Source organism: Psammomys obesus, unplaced genomic scaffold, assembly GCF_907164565.1.
Source record: "Psammomys obesus unplaced genomic scaffold, mPsaObe1.curated_primary_1811, whole genome shotgun sequence".
NCBI classification, from domain to species: Eukaryota; Metazoa; Chordata; class Mammalia; order Rodentia; family Muridae; genus Psammomys; species Psammomys obesus.
The window spans coordinates 13,257,048-13,265,296 of record NW_026596134.1 but is presented as its reverse complement, the minus strand read 5'-3'; the positions used below and the strand labels follow the sequence as shown (position 1 = coordinate 13,265,296).

At 44.6% G+C, this 8,249-nt stretch overlaps 1 pseudogene; it reads left to right on the top strand.

Moving 5' to 3' along the window:
• Positions 1–2,663: 2,663 nt before the first annotated feature.
• Positions 2,664–2,787, top strand: LOC129666258 (small nucleolar RNA SNORA17; annotated as a pseudogene).
• Positions 2,788–8,249: the final 5,462 nt, after the last annotated feature.

Sequence of the window (8,249 nt, the reverse complement as noted above, 5' to 3'; positions counted from 1 at the left end):
AGAAGAGGGAGGGAGGGTGGGATTGGAGGGAATGGGGGAGGGGGTACAGCTGGGATACAAAGTGAATAAACTGTACCTAAAAAAAATTAAATTTAAAAAGATACAAATATGAATGTTCACAACTTCTATCCCAAATTCTTTTTTTTTTCTTTTTTTGTATTGATATTTAAGCAGGAGAAAATGAGAGTGATGAAATGAAATGAAATGAAAAAGAAAAACAGAGGGACCACTGGATGGACACTTATAAGAAGAAACAGTTTAGCTAAAAATTATAGCAAAACTCAAGTGATCTTTTGTAGGGCTCCAATGGCTCCCAAATAAACATTGAAATGATCCAGGTCACATCTCCCAGGTACTGATGTGAGCGCCTGGCTGCTCACTGACTCATCTTGGTGGATACAAGATGCAATGTTCCCAATATAGACTCCAGCTGAAATCAGATTACAGCAGGCACCTGGGGAGCAGTGCTCTCCATGCTTTTCTGAATAAGGCTGGAATAATAATAGTGTGTCATAGGGAAACAGAGCCAGTGAGCCATAGGGTGTAGTGGTAGAGAGCAGAAAACAAAGAAGAACAGGGAGAATCTAGTAAGAAAATTGAGTTCATAATTGGAGAGGCTGAAGAGCCTGGCAATGTAGAAACTGGAGACCCAGCATCAACAGTGCTGCAACTTGAGTGGGTGCAGATCCAGAATATGTGAGTCTGGGTACTTTCAAGCAAGAGGAGGTGAGGGAATAAACTCCATTCCAAGGGAGAGTCCCCCCTGCCTCTGCATTTCACTCTGCCCAAGCTCTCAGTGGACTGAATGATGCCCATCTACATAGGAAAGACAGATCAACCTCAAGGTGTCCACCACTTTAAATGTTACCATCATGTGGAGACACCCTCACAGGCATACCCAGGAGTAAAGTTTAACCTGGTCACCCTGCAACTCAGGCAAACTGACACATGAAATTATCTACCGTGTTCGTTTCTCTGCCACAAATAACTTGAAACCCTGGGTCCTGACCCTATGACGAGAGACATTGAGATAAATCAAATATGTCATTGAAATGTGGGTGTGCGCATGAGTGTGTGTGTGTGTGTGTGTGTGTGTGTGTGTCTGTGTGTGTGTCTGTGTGTGTGTCTGTGTGTATGCATATTCTATGCCTCTGGCTACTTAGGATGTATTTTATATTTGTTTGTGGTGACTGAACCATTGCAAAGGCAGATGCTAAGGAAGTCTCCATGGAGTCACCTTTATTCTGGTACCTAACGGAATTGCCTTTCAGTCTTTAGTCCTAACCCCTGATAGAACACACACCTTCAACCTCAACATGGTAATGTTCCCATGGTAATGTCTGATGCTATGTAACACTCCTTTTGTTTTTCAAATATGTACCAAACATCTCTAGCCAAGTCATAGTACTAGACCTGTTAGGGCACCAAAGATGAAGTTGGCTTGATGTCAAACCTCCAGGGAGTGAGAACTAGAGTAGGAAAGGTTATAAGAATAAATAAATGTAGAAACACAGAGGCACTCTACCTAATACAATAAAATTAGTGCTTTAGATAGGATATCATTAAAACCGAGAAGATAAAAAGATATACGGATGGTATGAGGAATCTTCATTTAACAGGGATAATCCACAGGCTCAAATAGAGGTGTGAGCTTTACAGTCAGAGAACAAGTGATCCATGTTGACTTCAGGTTCTTGAATAGATGTAAATGAGTGATAAGGGAAATGAACTGGTCTAAAAGCTGAAAGGCCTTGCATATCATGCTGAGCCTGACTTAATTTCAAAAGCATAAATGCCTTCAAGGATGGTGCAATTTAATTTCACACACTCTGTCTTTGGACCTGACCTATTGAGCAACATTTCCAAATGCTGTGTAACACTGTTCTTTATGCTCTTTGCAAATTCATTCATGAATGTATAATTTTATGGCTCTGTGCTATGTAAGATGCCACTAGGGAGCCTATCACGCCACAAGGACAGGTCATCTCAGTTCTGCCTTCAACCTCACTCAGAGGTAACCAGTGAGGGCTGAAGTCAGCACAAGCAGCATTTCACGTGAGTGAACCATGCCTATTACTGCCCAGCTTGTCCCTCTTGCCTTCTAGCAGGACACTGTCCTATTTCTCCTCTGGTTTCTTTGTGTACTCTTCTCTGAAACTGCCTGATGTTAGGCCTTAATTTACCCCAGAACCCAATCTCACCCTCGTTCTACTTACACTGTGTGAATCATTTCAAGAAGCTCTTCTTTCTCTGGCTTTAGTGAGCATTACATGCCCATAACCACTGCCTTGCTTCATCTTCTCTCCTGGCTTCACACTAACATTTTTCAGTGATTTCTTGCTATATCCATCAGCAAACACTTCTAAAGCAATGTGTTCAAAATCAAGAACCTTTTCTTCCCTTGCAAAGTATATCCTGGTCTCCACACAGTACTTCTCTCAATTAACAGTCTCTGTATGCTAGTGATCATGCTATGAATGCAATAAACTTTCTAGAGCCTGCTTCTGCTTGGTCATAGATAATATCTGCTGGCTCTGCTCCTCAAACACTATAAAAACCATAATCTCCCTCCATCCCCATCTGAGTGTGCTGACTTTGGTGTCTTGGGTTATCCCAGCAGCCCTGCAATCCTGTGGACAAAGTTCCTTTAAGGGTGATATGATCCTTCCCCTAGAGGCATTGCAGGTTCAGCTTCTGTGTCCTATGTGCTTCAGTAGGTGGCAGAGAAGAGAGAAGCTACGTCTAAGTTCAAGGTTCTGACCTGTGAACAATTAGCAGCCTAACATTTACTGAGAAAAACGAGATCCCAAGACCACCAGCAGACTGGTGTCAGGGGCCCCAGACAGGAAGCTAGCCTGAGATGACCGTCAGTATGGTGTGATGCAGACCTAGGGGGACAGACCATACCTGAGATGACCCCTGCCCTGGTGCCATAATTGATGGGTGGGGCATAGCACTCCTGAGGCCATTGCTGAGATAACCCCAGACATTTAGAGATCCCAGACACCACCAAGAGGAGCAAGTAAGTGGTGGAAAATCAAAGGGAAATAGAAACAGAAGGATGGACACAATGAATAAAGGCAGTACTAGAGACTCAAGAATAGTGAAGAATGGACTGAGGTGAGTAGCTGGTGATGCCACTGAGGACTATGGTTGGGATCCTGGACTCTGCTGTCACTGGTGGCCACATCTGGCTCTGCAGAAAGAGGGGTCTTTTACCACCAAAGGCAAGACGAGTCTCCCTGGTCTGGACTGCCATCCAGGGACATGTTGATATCTGACAGCCGTGCAGAACTGACTCTACCCCTCACCTGGGCATCCTCATCTCATCATAAGAGAGCTGCTCTTGGAGTGTTTGAAAGCAGGAGAGCTGACCCTGCCCCTAGCCAGCTTCAGTACTCGGGAGAGCAAGACAGCATATTGCAGGAGTTATAGGCAAGCCAGGCCGAAGGGTATGAGCAGGGGAGAGCTGGCCTTGACACTCATCTCCTCTATAGCATAGAGAATGGAGAACTGTCCTCTTTCCCTCTCTTTCCTTGACACCTGAAGCAGGTAGAAGACCTTCCCCTCGGGTCATGAGAGCAGGAGAGCTGTCCCTGCCCCTTACCAGCTGCAGCATTCAGGAGGGAGGGCCCTAAACCTTACCTGGACAGACTGGGGGTGGGGGCACTGGTGAGCTGACCCATGGACATGAGCATAAGAGAGCTGGCATTGCCCCTTGTCTGCCTTGCAGTGACATGGGATGGGGGATGCCCTCTCCCCCCTGCAATTTTTCACCTATAGCAGGAAGGAGAGCTGTCCTGGGGTTGTCAGAGTTGGAGAGTTGGCTCTACCCATCCCCTACTGCAGCTCTCAGGAGACTAGAACTTTCACCTCACCTAAACAGCATATTAGAGCTAGCCCTGGATGTGGGAGTTATGCATGAGCTTGCCCAAAGGTTTGAGCATGGGAGAGCCTACCCTGCCTCTCGTTGGCTGTGTGATGGCATTGGCAAGGGAGAAATCTCCTCTCCTTTATTTTGCCCTTGCCACTGGGCTACTGGAAGCAGGCAAAATTGCGGGCCACAACAGAGCCATGGGAGCAGGAGAGCTGATCCTGCTCTTCAACTGCTGCATCACTCAGGAGAGCTGACCATGAACCTCACCTGGCCAGCTGAGTAGAGCTGGCTTGGGAAGTAGGGGTTAAAAGTGAGCCAGCTCTGAGGGTGTGAGCATGAGAGAGCTAGCCCTACAACTTGTCTGCCATCCAGCATGGGCAAGAGAGACATGTTCTCTCCACCCTTGCTCCTTGCCACCTACAGCAGGGTGGGAGAGCAGGCCCTGGTATCATGAGAGCAGGAGAGCTGTAGACCTCGCCTAAGCAGCACAGCCAAGCTGGCGCTGGACATGGGGGTTGCAGGTGAGCTGCCCCCGAGGACATGAGCACAGGAGAGTCGGCCCTGCCTCCTGTTTGCTGTGTGGTGGGGTGGATGAGAGAGAGACACCCTTTTCCCCCCTAGCATCACTTGACACCTATGGCAAGCAAGATAGCTGGCCATGTCCTTCAATGGCTGCAGCTCTTGGGAGAGCTGGTCCTGTGCCGCATCTGGGCAGCAGGGTAGAGCTGGCCCTGGTCCCACCGGTTGCTGGTGAGATGCCCCAAGGGTGTGAGAGGGAAAGCCAGCAGGTCCAGACCATTCGGATTGACCCACCCCAATTGATGAACTGCTACAGTACATGAACGGATCAGTCCTAAAGATCCAAAACTACAGGATCTCCATGACACAGGCCAGCAACAGGATATCCAAAAGGAGCCCCAGTAAGGTTCCAGTACTGATAGAGTAGCAGAAGCCAGAGGCCTCGTACCAGACCAAAGAGTCACTGCAATGAACACTTGCAAGCAAAGATGTGTGGACAAAGGGGTAACTGTGGGAGACACTGTGATGTACTACAGCTTCCATGAGTTTTTTTGGCTTTGTTTTTTCTCTGTTGTGGGAGAGGTTGTAGGAGTAGAGGTTGTAGGGTGGATATGAGAGAAGGGAGAGATGAGTGGGATTAGGGCACATGATAAGAACCAATAAAACTTATTTTTAAGTGATATGGTGCTAGCTCATTCTTTCTAAATCAAAAGCTTAACTCAAACACTTGGAGAAAAAAATTACTGAAAAATTGTTCTCATTAGTTCTTTGGTGATACGTTGTCATTTTTTTTTTCTTTGAGACAAGGTCTCAGTACGTAGCTTGGAAATGTCTCCTACCACCAAGATGCAAGATTAACTTAATTTTGTTTGAGGAGACACTGGAGAGAAAATGCTGTGAACCACCAATGGGATGTAGGCTGGACCTTTCTCTTTCATTACCTGTGTTCTGCCACATGGTATGGAAGAGAAGGTGACAAGAAAGAAAAATTGCCAGAGTACATCATGACAAGGAGTATGAGAAACATACACATAGGATTCTGGGAAACCACCTAGACTATTCGGACTACAGAGTCAAGTGAAGAGTTCCAGGAGAAACAGTGTCCAATCTGCATATAAAGAATGTGTGGAGAGGATATGGAGAAAGGGAAACCCTCCTCCATTGCTGGTGGGAATGTAAACTTGTACAACCACTTTGGAAATCAATCTGGCACTTTCTCAGACAACTAGGAATAATGCTTCCTCAAGATCCAGCTATATCACTCTTGGGCATATATCCAAAATATGCTCAAGTACACAACAAGGACGTTTCTTCAACCATGTTTGTAGCAGCTTTAATTGTAATAGCCAGAACCTGTAAACAACCCAGATGTCCTTAACAGAGGAATGGATACAGAAATTGTGGAACATTTACACAGTGGAATACTACTCAGCTATTAAAAAACAAGGAAATCATGAAATTTGCAGGCAAATGGTAGGATCTAGAAAAGATCATCCTGAGTGAGGTATCCTAGAAGCAGAAAGACACACATGATGTATACTTACTTATAAGTGGATACTAGACATATAATATAGGATAAACCTACAAAACTCTGTACACCTAAAGAAGCCAAGCAAGAAAGAGGACCCTGGGTAAGACAATCAATCCTCACTTAGAAAGACAAACGGGATGGTCACTAGAAGGAAAAAATGGGAAACATGGTTTAAACCCATGTGGTTTTCAGTGATGGTCTCTCTGTGCTACAAAGAAAAGTTTCTGGTTATGTAGCAATGAACATTCTCTGTCCCTAAGGAGAGAAATAGGAATCTTTTCTGAAGGCGGGTTATCACAATACCCAAATAGGACTGCAACAGGAAAGCAAGCCCTCTACTGAAGACTATGTTCACCCTCACAGCTTGAAACTTGGAGCTTGGCGATCATTCAGTGGAAAAGGCACCTGCAAGTATGAGGATATGGGTTTAAATCCTGGAGCTCTTACAAAAGATATGAGGGGATGGCGGCAAGTTATGATGCTAGCAATCAAGGAGCAGAGACAAGGGACCCTTGAGACAAGCTGACTTGCTAGACAAGCTGCTAGTCAATGACTGAGGGCCTACCTCAGTAAAAACGTGGAGAGGATTTGATAATGAGAAAATAAGCAATGTCAGCTTGAGGACCACACACACTCTGATCTGCACCGCACATACACACAAACCCAAAACCTTAAAGAACACAGAAAGCATATACGATCCAAAGTAGAGTCAGAAGTTAGAGCAAATGGCAAATAGAAATAGAACTGGCATTCCAAGGATTAAAAATGCCAACCATACCTAAATTCATGAAATGTGGTATGTGTAAAATCATTAAAGAGGACAAAAGAAAAATTAAGAACATTAATATCAGGACAGGAAACTAGGCTTTAAAATAATTGAATTTTTAATATAATCCAATAAGACAGTAAAAGGAAAAAATGCAGGCATTCATGTACTAGAAGATGCATCGTGCAAATTAAATATCAGATTAATGAACCTGGCACTGCTGAGGGAACCATCCAGGATACACAGAGTAGTTTAAAGAGATGAAGAACATGAACAAAAGCCTCAAATTGGAAATGAAGTGAGCAAAAGCATCTCATATGCACATACTCATATTGAAAGAGGAAAACTAAAGAGAAAAAAACAACAACATTGAATTCCTAGGACTGAAAAAACAACTTCAGTACCCATATTAAAATATCAATAAAATCTTGATCAATAAAAAATAAGTATGGGGATATTACTTCATTTGAACATATACTGTTGTGATTTTTTTTAAAAGATTACTCATATGAGACCATAAAAAAATGTCTCCATCGAATGAACATGCTAGTTGGGTCTGTAGAATAGAGAGGCCACAGAGTATAGTCTACGCCACAGAGCCATTCTGTCCTTATCAGTACATGCTTTAGCTTCCTCCAGAAGCCAATCTGCAGTGAAATAGAAGAACATTCCTTAGAGCTTCCATAAAAACCTTATGACCAAGATGTCATGGCAGCCATGACATCCCAAGCTGGTCAGCCTACAACCTCACTGACTCTGAGATCTGAGACTCCTCCTGACTTACCATAGTTCAGAGTTTTGAGGACTAGGGCTCTCTTCAGTACTAGGAAACCCCAAGGCAGTTAAACTGATGTCCTTGTCCAATGAGAAAACAAAGAAAATGTTCTCAATGCCCCAAGCTTAGCTTCACCAGTAATTCATCCTCCCCGATCCCTCACAGGTCTCATCGGCCTCAGCCTCTACCCTAGAGAAAGAAAGTTGTGTAGCCTTCCAAGGGTTGAGCCAACTTCCTAGAGCTGGCTGGGCTACCTGTGGGCAAAGATGTCCAACCTTTCAAGGCTTTCAACTGCAAAGATGTCACAGGGATAGCCAAGCCTGAGTGTACTCAAAATGTGCATCAAACTTTACACACTGCCCTGCACCCTGCCAAGTGTTAGGGTGAGGAAACCTGTACTTCCTCTGAGCCCTGGCTGCTGCACAGTCTTGCACAGAGCACAAAACCATTCCCTGGCTTACACTGTGGCCATACCTTTATTACCACCCTAGTTGCAAATAAATCCCTAGTCCCTCTTTGACAAAAATAGGTACCAATGCAGCATGTGCTCATGAAGAAAAAGAGGGAGGAAAACAATAAAAATGAGAAAAAAAAATGAAAAGAAAATCAAGGCCCTTGCAGAATTTTTGTCTCTGCAGATAAACTTGTATATTTTAAGATAACAGCAAACACACTTGATCACATCCCTCTGGTGGGCAGCCTTGCCAGGCCATAGAAGAAGAGGATGCAGGCAGTCCTGATGAGACTTTATCAGCTGGGGGTCAGGTGATAGGACAGGAGT